The sequence below is a fragment of the Lolium rigidum genome, chromosome 4 (assembly GCF_022539505.1).
Source record: "Lolium rigidum isolate FL_2022 chromosome 4, APGP_CSIRO_Lrig_0.1, whole genome shotgun sequence".
In the NCBI taxonomy this organism is placed as follows: Eukaryota; Viridiplantae; Streptophyta; class Magnoliopsida; order Poales; family Poaceae; genus Lolium; species Lolium rigidum.
Window position 1 is genome coordinate 50,314,645 of NC_061511.1, and position 11,611 is coordinate 50,326,255.

General features: G+C 55.2%; 1 pseudogene; it reads right to left on the bottom strand.

Moving 5' to 3' along the window:
* Positions 1-9,005: 9,005 nt before the first annotated feature.
* On the bottom strand, positions 9,006-10,436 carry LOC124647015 (annotated as a pseudogene).
* Positions 10,437-11,611: the final 1,175 nt, after the last annotated feature.

Sequence of the window (11,611 nt, forward strand, 5' to 3'; positions counted from 1 at the left end):
AATCCCAAAGAAAATCAAGAACACGTGGTCATTGACTTGGAACACCAATAGACCACAATCAAAATATCTTAATGAAGATAGCCACATAAAAATTATCAACTACAATGGTACTAAATAAGTACCGAGTACTACATTGTGAAAATATTTCTTACAGTACTCGACTCGGGCTTGGTGAAGCACTCGAGGGAATACTCGACTTGTCTTGTAAACTGCAAACAATGTGAGAAGATGTGAAGTGTGTGTTACTTAAGAAATATTCTCTTTGCAACTTATAATGCTGTTGGCAGTGATAGGACCCATCGCGTGGCCACCGTATGCTAAGCTTTTTCGTTAGCTTGACATCCGAGGTCTATGTGCCTTGCCATCCTACCAATTGGGCTGCAACTGGGTCTGAGTTTTCCAAGATTCGGTAGGGGTCGTCGGCTACTCGAGCTTTCGCATATGAGGCGTCAGACGCTCGGAATCAATGGTATGTAAGGTGAGTTTACATGGCGAATCCCTAAGTGCCGGGTGCGATGAAAGTAAATAACTAACTCTTAGTAGAGGAACACTTAGCTTATTGGATGCGACGGAGTCGACACGCAAACATGTTGTGCACTGGACGGAGTCGATACGGCAGAGTGGATCGAAACAGCGAAGTCTTGTGGCATTTAGCCGGAAGTAGTCGACGCGGTGGATCCGCGATGGGTTAGCCCCTAAGCGTGGTGGGTCCGCGATGGCAAGCATCCAAGCGTCAGTGTGAGATTAATATTATATAGTTACTCTTCTTCTTTCTTTACTCATTTCCGAACTAATGAAGCACACCGATGCCACTTAGATCGGAGGATGTAACAATCTTCTACTAAGTAAAGCTAGCATTCCTACTACAATGGTATTTCCTTCGTTCCAAAATAAGTTTCACAAATTTATCTAGATTCCCATGTATCTATATACTAAAATGCGTATAGATAAATGTGTATAGATATGTGTGGATCTAGACAACCAACTTTTTTTTGGAACGGATGGAGCACATATTGGCCTTATAAAAACCCCATCCCCTACCTTTTCCAAAATTGTGAGGCGGTGTAGTCTCGTCCAACGACGATTTGCTGTGGAAGCTTCTTCCCTGTCTTGTTTAATTCTGTGATGTGTATTAGTTTGACCGTGCAATTGTTACCGGCCACTTGGTAGAAAGAGTTTTATTTTTGTAAGGATATAAACATATTTTTTTCATGGTGAGTCTGTGGTTGATGGTTTTAATATGCCGGAATAAGAATAAGATCAACTATATATTTATTATTAATTTTGCCATTTGTTATTATAACTAACATCGATCATGTCATGACAATCCTACATCAGTACTATTCACGATCTACAATGGATGTAAGCGAGCACTAGTTATAGCTGGCCATACGTCAGTGTGTACCTTTATTTGCATTGTGTGTTGCTCATGCAATTAGCATACTACAGCTTCTTATTAATCTAAGCTATCTCAACCTTGGTAAAGCTAAGAGAGCAAGCTGCATATATATACGCCGGCCGGCGAGCTTGCAATCTTGCTACCCGACCTTTGGGACCTGGGCAACGGTGCCGGCTTGGAGGAAGATGCGCACACGGTCGGTTACCTTTGCCCATGGTCACCCACGACCCCACTGCCACCACCACGACTGTAGTATTGCCACCAAAGATGAACTGCCAAATGAAAATTGTCCAAATCGTCCGTCAGTGTGAGAGGGTGTTCAACTCAGATCGTCAGCTTAAGGCAACTTTTACGGTACCTTTTAGGGTGGAAAACGCTATCGATCCCCCGGACGATTTCACAGCTCCGTTCCTCCGGCTTCCGGGAGCGACGCGTGTCCCCTAACGTGGCGACGAAAAAAAAACCCCAATCTTATCTCCTCACCACGTTTCATCTCCAACGCTTATTCTCTTCGTTTTCCCCCCTTCTTCCTCGCAGAGAGAGAGAGAGAGAGAGCGCATATCTCTCACCTCCCACCTCCGTCGCGATCCCTCCGGCACCCATGGTCCGAGCCTACTCTCTAGCCTGATGCGTCGCTGTCTCGCCGCCATCTCTGCTACTAATCGCATCTCCCCAATCTGTCAGGACCTGCGGAGGTGCTCGGCACAACCTTCTTGTCGCTGCAACGTCAAGGGGAGGCGGTGGCACGACGGTGCGGCCAAGCCAGCCACGGTCTGCTACGAGCGGCGACAGGTGTTGCTGCGAGCGGCGCCCGTTCTTGCTGCGAGCGGCGCCCGGCGTTCCTGCGTCCGGTGGTGCGGCAAAACCAGCTACGGAGTGCTGCGAGCGGCGGCCGTCGTCGCTGCGAGCGGCGCCCGGCGTTCGTACGTCCGGTGGTGCGGCGAAACCAGCTATGGGTTGCTGCGAGCGGCGGCCGTCGTTGCTGCGAGCGGCGCCGGGAGTTGCTACAAAGGACTGGCGGCTGTGCTACCAATCCTACCATCCATCACCGGCGGTACTGCCGGCGAATTGGCAGGATGCTGAGCGGTTGTCGGCAATGCTACTGCCGGCGTATCTCCATGCTACCAGCGGGAGACCGGGATGCCGCAAGGATTCCGGCGATCTTCTCAGGTCGACGGTGAGGCGATGCTACCATTGTGGGCGGCGATTGCTACCTTGATGCGCGGCGGTTGCTACCATGGTGGACAAAAACTGCTGCGCCCACGTGAGTCGTCTGCTGCTATGGGGTATGGAGGTCGATCTCCCGGAGCTGGACGGCGCTTTCACCGGAGCTGGATGCCGGTCAAGGGCCAAGCTATGGCCGGATGTCGAAGGGGTTGGGGACAACCTGTGCGCCTCGAGCGAGGATGCGGGAGACGGGAGTTATTTTTCAGAAACGCGGGGACGAGAGAGTGGTCCCATGGGACACGTGTCGACAGCTGCAGGCGGGGGATCGGGGCTTCTAATCCCCCGGGGGACGCTCAGCACGCCCCTTTTAGGGTAGGACTATAAAAAGGGAAACCTTTGGGAAGGTCGGCCCGTAGCACTCCGTGTACGACGCGTGGCGCACGAGTACGGCCGCGCCTCCGCGCGTATGCCATCTCCTTCGCGAGTACAGCCGCGCGTCTCCGCGCGAGTACAGCCGCGCGTACGCCACTTCCTTCCGCTCGAGTACGGCCGCGCGTACAGCACTTCCGCGCGAGTAGGGATATGCGAAATCAATCCTACCGATTAAACTTACGAATACACTTACGTACAATGCACGCGTACAGTTGTATATAACACACGATTACAGTTGCATACAACACACGAGTATAATTGAACACACATGCGAGTACAGGTACAGTTACATACACGAGCAGGTACAGTCACGCACAACACACGAGTACAGTTGAACACACAGGCGAGTACAAGTACAGTCACACACACGAGCAGGTACAGTCGTGCACACGAGCAGATATAGTCACGCACAACACACGAGTACAGTTGAACGCACGAGCGAGTACAAGTACAGTCATGCAGACGAGCAGGTACAAACGCGTATACAAGCAGGTACAGTTGTGAACATGAGCAAGCACATGTACAGAAGTACACTGGCGCACATGAGTAGGTACAGTCGCGTGTAAGTACAGGTACAGTCCCGCACACGGGCGAGTGCAGTTAGCGAGTAAAGGGAAAAATTGCACGAAATACACTAAAAACAGAAGTACTTACCAGTTGAAACACGAGTACAGTTAGGTACACACCACAGGTACAATCATAATATTATTCGAAGTACGAAAAAAAAGTATCTCCAAACCTATCAACATGGGATCTAGTTTTGAAGATCTCGACGTGAGGATCTCAAAAGTGAAAACGGTTCGCAATTTGGACTTACGGTTCTCAAGATATTTTATTTTAAAAAAACGAATCTAGAAGAAAAAGGGAAAAACTGACACAACCCACTCTTCTCTCTCCTCCCCCATCCCTACCTTGCTTCCCCTTGCGACACGTGGCGAGCAGGGGGACCACTTCCCAGGGATTTTCTGACACCACAGCGCGCCACTTGTCGCGTGCGGAGCGAGTTGCCTTCCCTTCGCGAAGGTCGACATTTTTTAACGATTTCGTACCTTTTACCACAGATAGGAGAGGGAGAGGTATGAAATCAACCAACGAATTAGATTAAGTGGCGGAGGTTAGGCCCAAAAGGCCCAGGACCCTAATCAACTGGGAAAAAACTGTCACACGGCCACGAACTAGCAATTCCTAACGCCTAGGAGAGCATCACCGCCGCCTCCACCTCGCTCGAGCACGTCGCGCTGCCAACTTCCGCGTACGGTGCCGGAGCCGGCCGGGTTCCCCACATGTCCGATGGCTGTGGCGGTGCTGCTGGGGCTTGCTCTGGCACCAGCGCTGCTGTTGGCTCGTGCATGTCCACGTCTGACATGCGCCACACCTTGACCGACCCGTCGAGGACTCGAGGCTTCCGTTGTATACCACGAAATGTGAATCGTCGCTTGAACTGGCCGGCTCCTCCTCGTCCCTGGCGGCGCACTTCACCGGTCCGGTGTGCCTGTCAAGAACGCCGCCACTAAGTTCCCGGCTACCGCGAGGCACATTGTTTCAGAAACATAGAAACTTCCTTGGTGATCAGAATGGCTACATTGTGTTTGCTGGTGCCTCACGGCTCCCTTTTCTCTTCTATCTATTTCTCTTATATAGCAGTACAGATTACAAAGGCTGTTGTTTTAACTGAACCCACGCCTCCTACCAGCATGACTCCACTAACGCATGCACTAACTAGATATGACCACTTCACACGGTCTAGGCATGCAGCTAACTAACTTGACTTCTTATCCTGATCGGTAACTACATCAAACGAGACACGGACAAACTCTAGACTACATGCATCCGATATTAACATGTCTTGGTTTAACCCGCTCCCCCCGTGTCGCACCCAGGCGACACCGGGGGCGACCTGAGCGCCGCCGCCGCCACCCTCCCCCACGCCTCGCCCCCATCGCCGCCGCTGCCGCCGGCCCTTGCCGCGGCGGCGGGCCCTGCTGCCGAAGGTAGTAGGGGTCCTCCCTTTTCTCTGATGGCGCTGGCGGAAGGTCGAGGCGGCTGGGGCGTCGTCGGCCGGCTCGTCGGCGCAGGGACGCCGGGGCGGCGGCCCCGGATGGCGGTGGAGGCCCCTGCCCCTGCTGCTGCGACGGGGGTGGTCTGGCGGGCGTGGGCTGCTCGCGGCGGCGGATCGCGGGCTTCCCGCCCAGATCTGGCCTGGCGGCCGACGGCATGGACGGGCGGCGGCTCGCGGCCCGTGGCTGGGGAGGATGCCTCCCCTACGGATTTGGTCGCCTCGTCTTCTCGGGCGCGGTTTCGTCATGGTCAGGTGGGGGTTTGGTGCCGGCGAGGTGTGGTGCTCGTGCGAGCGAGGAGGTCAGGGCGGCGGCCCTGGAACGATGCTGCTGCATCGTGGCTGTGCGTGGCCTGCGTGTGGTGGCTGTGCCACAACTCCGGTTGTGTGGTTGTGTGCAGCCGGAGGAGAGGAGGTCGGGACGGCGGTCCCGGGACGGTGGGCTTTGCGCGGTGCACCACAGCGTGAGGTGCTGTGGTGAGAAGCGTGGCAACGCCGGAGCGGTGGCTCCGGGTAAGAGGCGGACGTGGGTGCTGCTGTGAGGACGTCGGGGCGGCGGCCCCGAGTCGGAGGGCGTGGCGAGGCTCACCATGGCAGGAGGTGCCCTGGTGGTCTGGGAGCTGCAATGTGGCGACGGCTAGCTGCACGGCGGGCATGTCATCTGCGTTTGTTGGACAGACTTCAACGACTTGGGCTTGGTGAACTCCGCGCGAAAGCACTGCATCGACCTCGGCCGATGCCGGCGATGTCGGCGTCTTCGGACGTCGCTCCCCTCGTTGGAGGCATTGTCGAGGAGCTCCTTCACCTCCCTCGTCGCTTCGAGTCTCGGACTCTCCGGGTGAAAACCTAAACTCCGGCTTTGGTCGGAGTGGGCGTCGGCGGCGTCATCGTCGCTTCCCCCTTGGGGGCGTCGCCTTGGAGGCCGGTACTCCATCAGTCTACGTTGGCTTGCTTGCTTGGCTGGTTCTCTGTCGGCTAGGTGTGTGCGCGGTCTCGGGACCGGTGTGGAAGCCGGAGCGGCGGCTTCGGGAATTCGTCGACATTCATGGTGATGCCTCTGGTCGCTTGGGTGGCAGAGGCGTCGACTCGGCTGGTGCGTGGCCCTGGGGCCAGCGTGGAAGCTGGAGCGGCGGCTCCGGATTTCGTCTGCGTTTGTGTGGTTGCCTCTGGTCGCTTGGGTGGCGGAGGCGTCGACACGGTTGGTGCGCGATCTCGGGATCGGTGTGGACGCCGGAGTGGCGGCTCTGGACTTTCGGCGTTGTGCTGCTTGTGTGGCTTTCGTCGCCGTGCTTCTAGGCGTTGGCTCTGGCCGCTTGGGTGGCAGTGCCGTCGGCCTTGCTGGGGCGCGGTCTTGGGACCGGTGTGTGTGGGTTGCAGCTGTATCTCTAGGGTGTCGCCTTTCCTGCTTGGGCAGAAGAGTCGTCGGCTCGTGTGGTGCGCGGTCTCGGGACCGGCGTGTTGCGTTGTGTTGTTCGGTTTTCGGCCAGTTTCCCTTATTAACTGGTCATTTCCCTCTTCTTAATGAAAAGGCAGAGCTCCTGCCGGTTGCTCCAAAAAAAAATAGACTACATGCATCCAATGCATGCACTAATCCTACTCGACCATGCACACATACAGACCAACTAGACATGTCAAGATTAATCCTAACATTTTCCCTCCTAATCTTGACATAGAGACTCGCGAATCTTTGGTGCGGATCACCCGCAACATCTTGATGACAAAATCTTCACCTAATAATAAACGTCGCCTTGTCAACGGCGGTCACCACCATCTTGCCGTGGACGACGCCCTCGCAGCGCCTATCAGCATCCTGCCGTGGATGATGCCCTCACAACGCTGGTCACCAGACTCACCACGCCGTCTTGCCGCACGCAACGGCCACCTCTTGACATGGATGACGCCTCTGTGGCGCCCATCACCACGCCGTCTTCTTACAGCTTCACACTGCATCAATTTATTGGCTTCTCACCAACTCTTCATGATGACGATAGAATCACGCCACCGCCGCCGGCATCACGCCGACTCTCCTCGAGATGACAGCATCACACCGCCATCGTCATGCAACAACATCGCACCGTCGCCGCCTCGTGACGGCATCGCACCGTCATCTCCTCGTGGCAGCATCGCACCGCCGTCATCACACCGCCGCCGGTGGCACCCAGCGACATCACACGGCTGCTGCCTTGTGACGACATCGCACCGTCGCCTTGCCGTGGCAGTATCACACCGCCATCTCCTCCTAGCGGCATCGCGCCGCGGCCAGCTGCTAGCGGCATCGCACCGCCAACAACCTCCTTCTTGCGCCCTCGGCCTCCACCTCGCATGAAGCCCACCGAGCCGCTGCCACCGCCTCGAATCGGATCTTCAGGCTCTGATACCAAATGTAAGAGTTGAATCTCTCAACTCAGGAGGTAGCTAGCTCTCTGATCTCTGGCTGCGTCGCACAGCTAGAAGAAATACACGCAGTTGTTTGGTGCCCTCACGGCTTTTCTCCTTTCTATTCTCCTTAACGAAACAAACTGGATTACAATGCCTTAAGTAGCTAGCTCACATGCTGCCAGGGCAACAACCTGCCCGGCTCCTCAGCACACGACCTGCTCCACTAACAAACTAAATGACCTATTCTCATGCCACTAAGATATGCACGCACTACTCAACTCCACTTGATAACTTGTGCAGCCCGTTGGCTCCAAGACTTGCGTGCAGACCGCTTCTCACGGCAATGCTAACTTCAAGCAGCTCTTCGGCGTCTCACCGTCCACGCTACCTGGTCCATCCTTCGGCGACTTGTACATATCACATGTACTACTGCACAACTAAACACTCTTAACTAGCTACATGCAGTACTGAAACAAATATGCAGATACACATATCAAGATTAGACCCAACACACATCACCGTCATTTTTTGGCCCTTGAGGACACCGCTATACGTATCTAGTGCCAGTAGGTGACCATCCCGTCTGACGAGCCGACGTACACGACGAGGCCTTCCGATGACATGGCGATCGCGGTCACCGCGCTCTTGCCCTCCTTGAGCACCGTCTAGATGTGCTTGGTCGCGCCGCCCTTCGCGGATATCTGCCGCCACCGCACCTTGATGGTCCCATTGGCCGATCTGGTGAACACGAGGTTGCGGACGAGCTGGTCGTCGAAGAAGTGCAGGCCCAGGTTGAACGACAGTAGCTTGTAGTTGTTGTCGAGCACCATGGGCGTGGTGAGGTCGATCTGAGATGGCGTGTGTTGGCCGGGCACAATGCCTCCAGCAGCGTCTAGTACGCCGGGCTGATGATGTCGCTCGCTAGCGTCTCCCGGTTCCGAAAGGGGTGTCGGATACGACCACCATCTCCTCAGCGTTCAGGTTCCTGTCCGCCGTCTGCGAACTCCTTGATGAGGCCGTTCGCCGCCAGGTTCGTGTCTGGCGGCGTAAGCACGTGGGTCCCATTACAGACGCTCGTCATGGCGGTCGGCCGTGACCTAGTAGACGACATTGTTGCCGGTGAGGTTTATGCTGTCACGTGCGGCCAAGGCCGCAAGGCGAGCATGTCGGCGCAGGACACGGTACCCAGGCAGCTCTTCTCTAGTCGCCGGAGGCTCCGGCCGTCTATCGCTATCAGCTAGCAGGTGGGCATTAGCCATTAGTCAGACTGTCATGGACCAGGGAGGCCTTTTGCGTCAAGGCCCGCTACAGCCTGTCTACGAGATTTTTTTCTTTCGGTGCCGATTTACACGAGTGGTGTGAATCATACCTGTAACGTTTCTAGCACCGGTATGAATTGTTTTGGTCATTTGGATTCACCAAAATTGATGGCTGCTATTCATTTGAGGGTACCACTACCTCAAGCAGAAATGGTGAATGAATTTCGGCACTGACTTCATACGTTGTAAGCAACCACTAGCATCGATATGAACATCTCTTGGAGCGTATACAGATTGATTAATTGCTCGAGCTTTACCCTTCAAAGAAATCTAAGATCTGGTTCTCCAAATCCTCACAGTTGTACTTTACATAGTCCGTGAAATTCTTTATCCTCTCTAGCTGTGCTCGGTACCGTCCAACAAATGAACGGTATGCTGGCAGGACATCATGTAAGACGGAAATCTTCATATTTTCCCTTAATTGAGGATCCACAACCTTCCATGTTGTATTTGTTAGGTATAATAACTTCTCGTAGGCCAAGATGAAATTCTTGAACCGTTCCTTCAGTTCACCTTGAGTGAACTCGACCAACCCATGGTCTGTGGCAACACATCATCCGTCAGACAGGCTATTACCCTTTGGCACACTCCAACTTTTCTGCACCATGATTTTATTTGATAGGCAAGTCACAGATTTATCTAGATTCGTCACGTGTAGCTCTATACCCTAAACTCAAAACGTGTGTAGACAAACCTACGAGAAATAACCATGTACCCTCTGCCGTACGTCCTTACCTGACCAAGGCGCATATGGATCCAGCTATCCCCGAGTGGAGTCTTTAGTTCTGAATCCTTCACCTTCTGCACAATGTACCACAGATTGTTCATCAGAAAATGTTATGTTCTCATCATCATATAGCTCAATTTATCCTCAATCTTGTCCAATAGATGTGTGACCTATGTCAGCACTCAGCACGGTGTCCCAAAAGAGTCATCTATACATCTTCGGTCTCAGTTTCGCAGCCAACAAGATGAATCAGAGAGCAGCTGCAATCTGTAGGCAGTTGTTCATAGTTCAAGACGTATTGTGTCATCAGGTGGATCTCGCCGCCTGGCAGTGATCTGCTAGAAGCCTCCCTGCATATCGCGATAGCAAACTCCGCAATTGTTCCACACACACCGCATCCCCTAGACTCACGAGTGTTCACCTCACCGTAGACCTGGCAAAGCTTCAGCCCATGCCCAGTACTTTTCTTTTTTGAACAGGATGCCCAGTACTTGAGGGTGGTGCCTGGGGGTGTAAGCGTGCACCTGACTTACCTAGCTGACTAGGCCCTCTCTGACTCGGTCATGTACCTGTAAGTGCACACGATGCACACGATCACCACTACGTGCACGATCTGCACGACGGCCTATAACCTGTCTATATAAGATGAGCAATACAATCGAGAGCACCACGGTGCATTGCAATCCTCTCTTTCCCTCTCACATGGTATCAGAGCCCATCTCCTGCGTCTCTGAATCTTCCGCTGCCAAGCTCTGCGCCGCCGTCATGGCAACTCCACCTCCACCACCCCCACCTCCGATCAGCCATGGCCATGCTACCTGTTAGACTGTATATTCTGTATATGTAATCTGTAACCTGTACGTACCTCTTGGTACCCATATATATATTGAGGTAGGCCACGCCCCAGAGCGTTGAGCCAATCCCACCCCAAACATCCTGTGTCTCTACGTTTAACATGGTATCAGACTAGGTCAACGAATCCTACCCTAGCCGCCGCCCCCTCTCATCTGCCGCCGCCTCCGGCCGCAGCCATGACTGAGGCGGGTGCATCGGCCTCCTCCTCGCCTGCGCTCCCTGCTACTGTCCCTGCCTCGACGGCCCCGCTCATCCCGCCGTCGCTGGCGGCACTGCTCGCCAACACCGCCACCAACCAGATGGCCCCGGCGATCTCGTCGCGCCCTCTGCACCTCGGTACTGCGGCGTTCTCTGGTGGGTTCTTCCCGCCGCCGCCTCCACCGGTGACGTCGCCATCCTTCCCGCCTCCGCCATCGTCGTTTGCGCCTTCGGCGCCCATGGTGCCCTACACGGCGCTTCCGACCAACCTCTCCGGCCCGCCGATCCCGCAATTACCGGGGTTTGCCGCCGCGCCTCAGGAGACTCCGGTTCTGCCCCACGTCACAGTGGTGCCTGATGCCCCGACCCATGCCGATGGTGCTGCTGCACCGACAGCTCAACAACTGGCGAACCTCATCACCGTATGCCTCACACAGGACAACTACCTGTACTGGCGTGCTCAGATCCTGCCGCTACTCCGCAGCCGCTACCTTGACGGCTACGTCGATGGGAGCTTCACCTGCCCGCCGCGCACCGTCGCGGCGTTCCTCGCGGATGGAACAAGGGTGGCTGCACCGAACCCCCTCCACCGTACCTGGGTTGCTCAGGACCAGGCCATCGTCTCCGCGTTGCAGTCGTCATTGACGAAGAGTGTTGCCGGCCTGGTTCTCTTCGCCTCGTCCTCCTTCGACATATGGAGTACACTCGAGCACACGTTCTCGCAGCAGTCCACTGCTCGTGGCACGGCCCTTCGGCGTCAACTCGGTGATTGCAAGAAGCTCGACTCCTCTGCGCATGACTACTTCAACAAGGTGAAGACGCTCGCGGACACACTGACGTCCATTGGGCAGCCGCTCCGCGATGAGGAGTTCACGGAGTACGTTCTCCACGGCCTCGACAGCAACTACGACAACCTCGTCGAGCACGTCAACGGCCGGGAAACACCGATACAGCAGCGGGACCTCTACTCCCGCCTGATCTACACCGAGCGTCGCATCGAGGAGCGCTGCACCACTCCTATCACGGACCATGCTGCTGCCCACGCGGCGTACCGTGGCGCCCCCAGTGGCAGCCGTGCG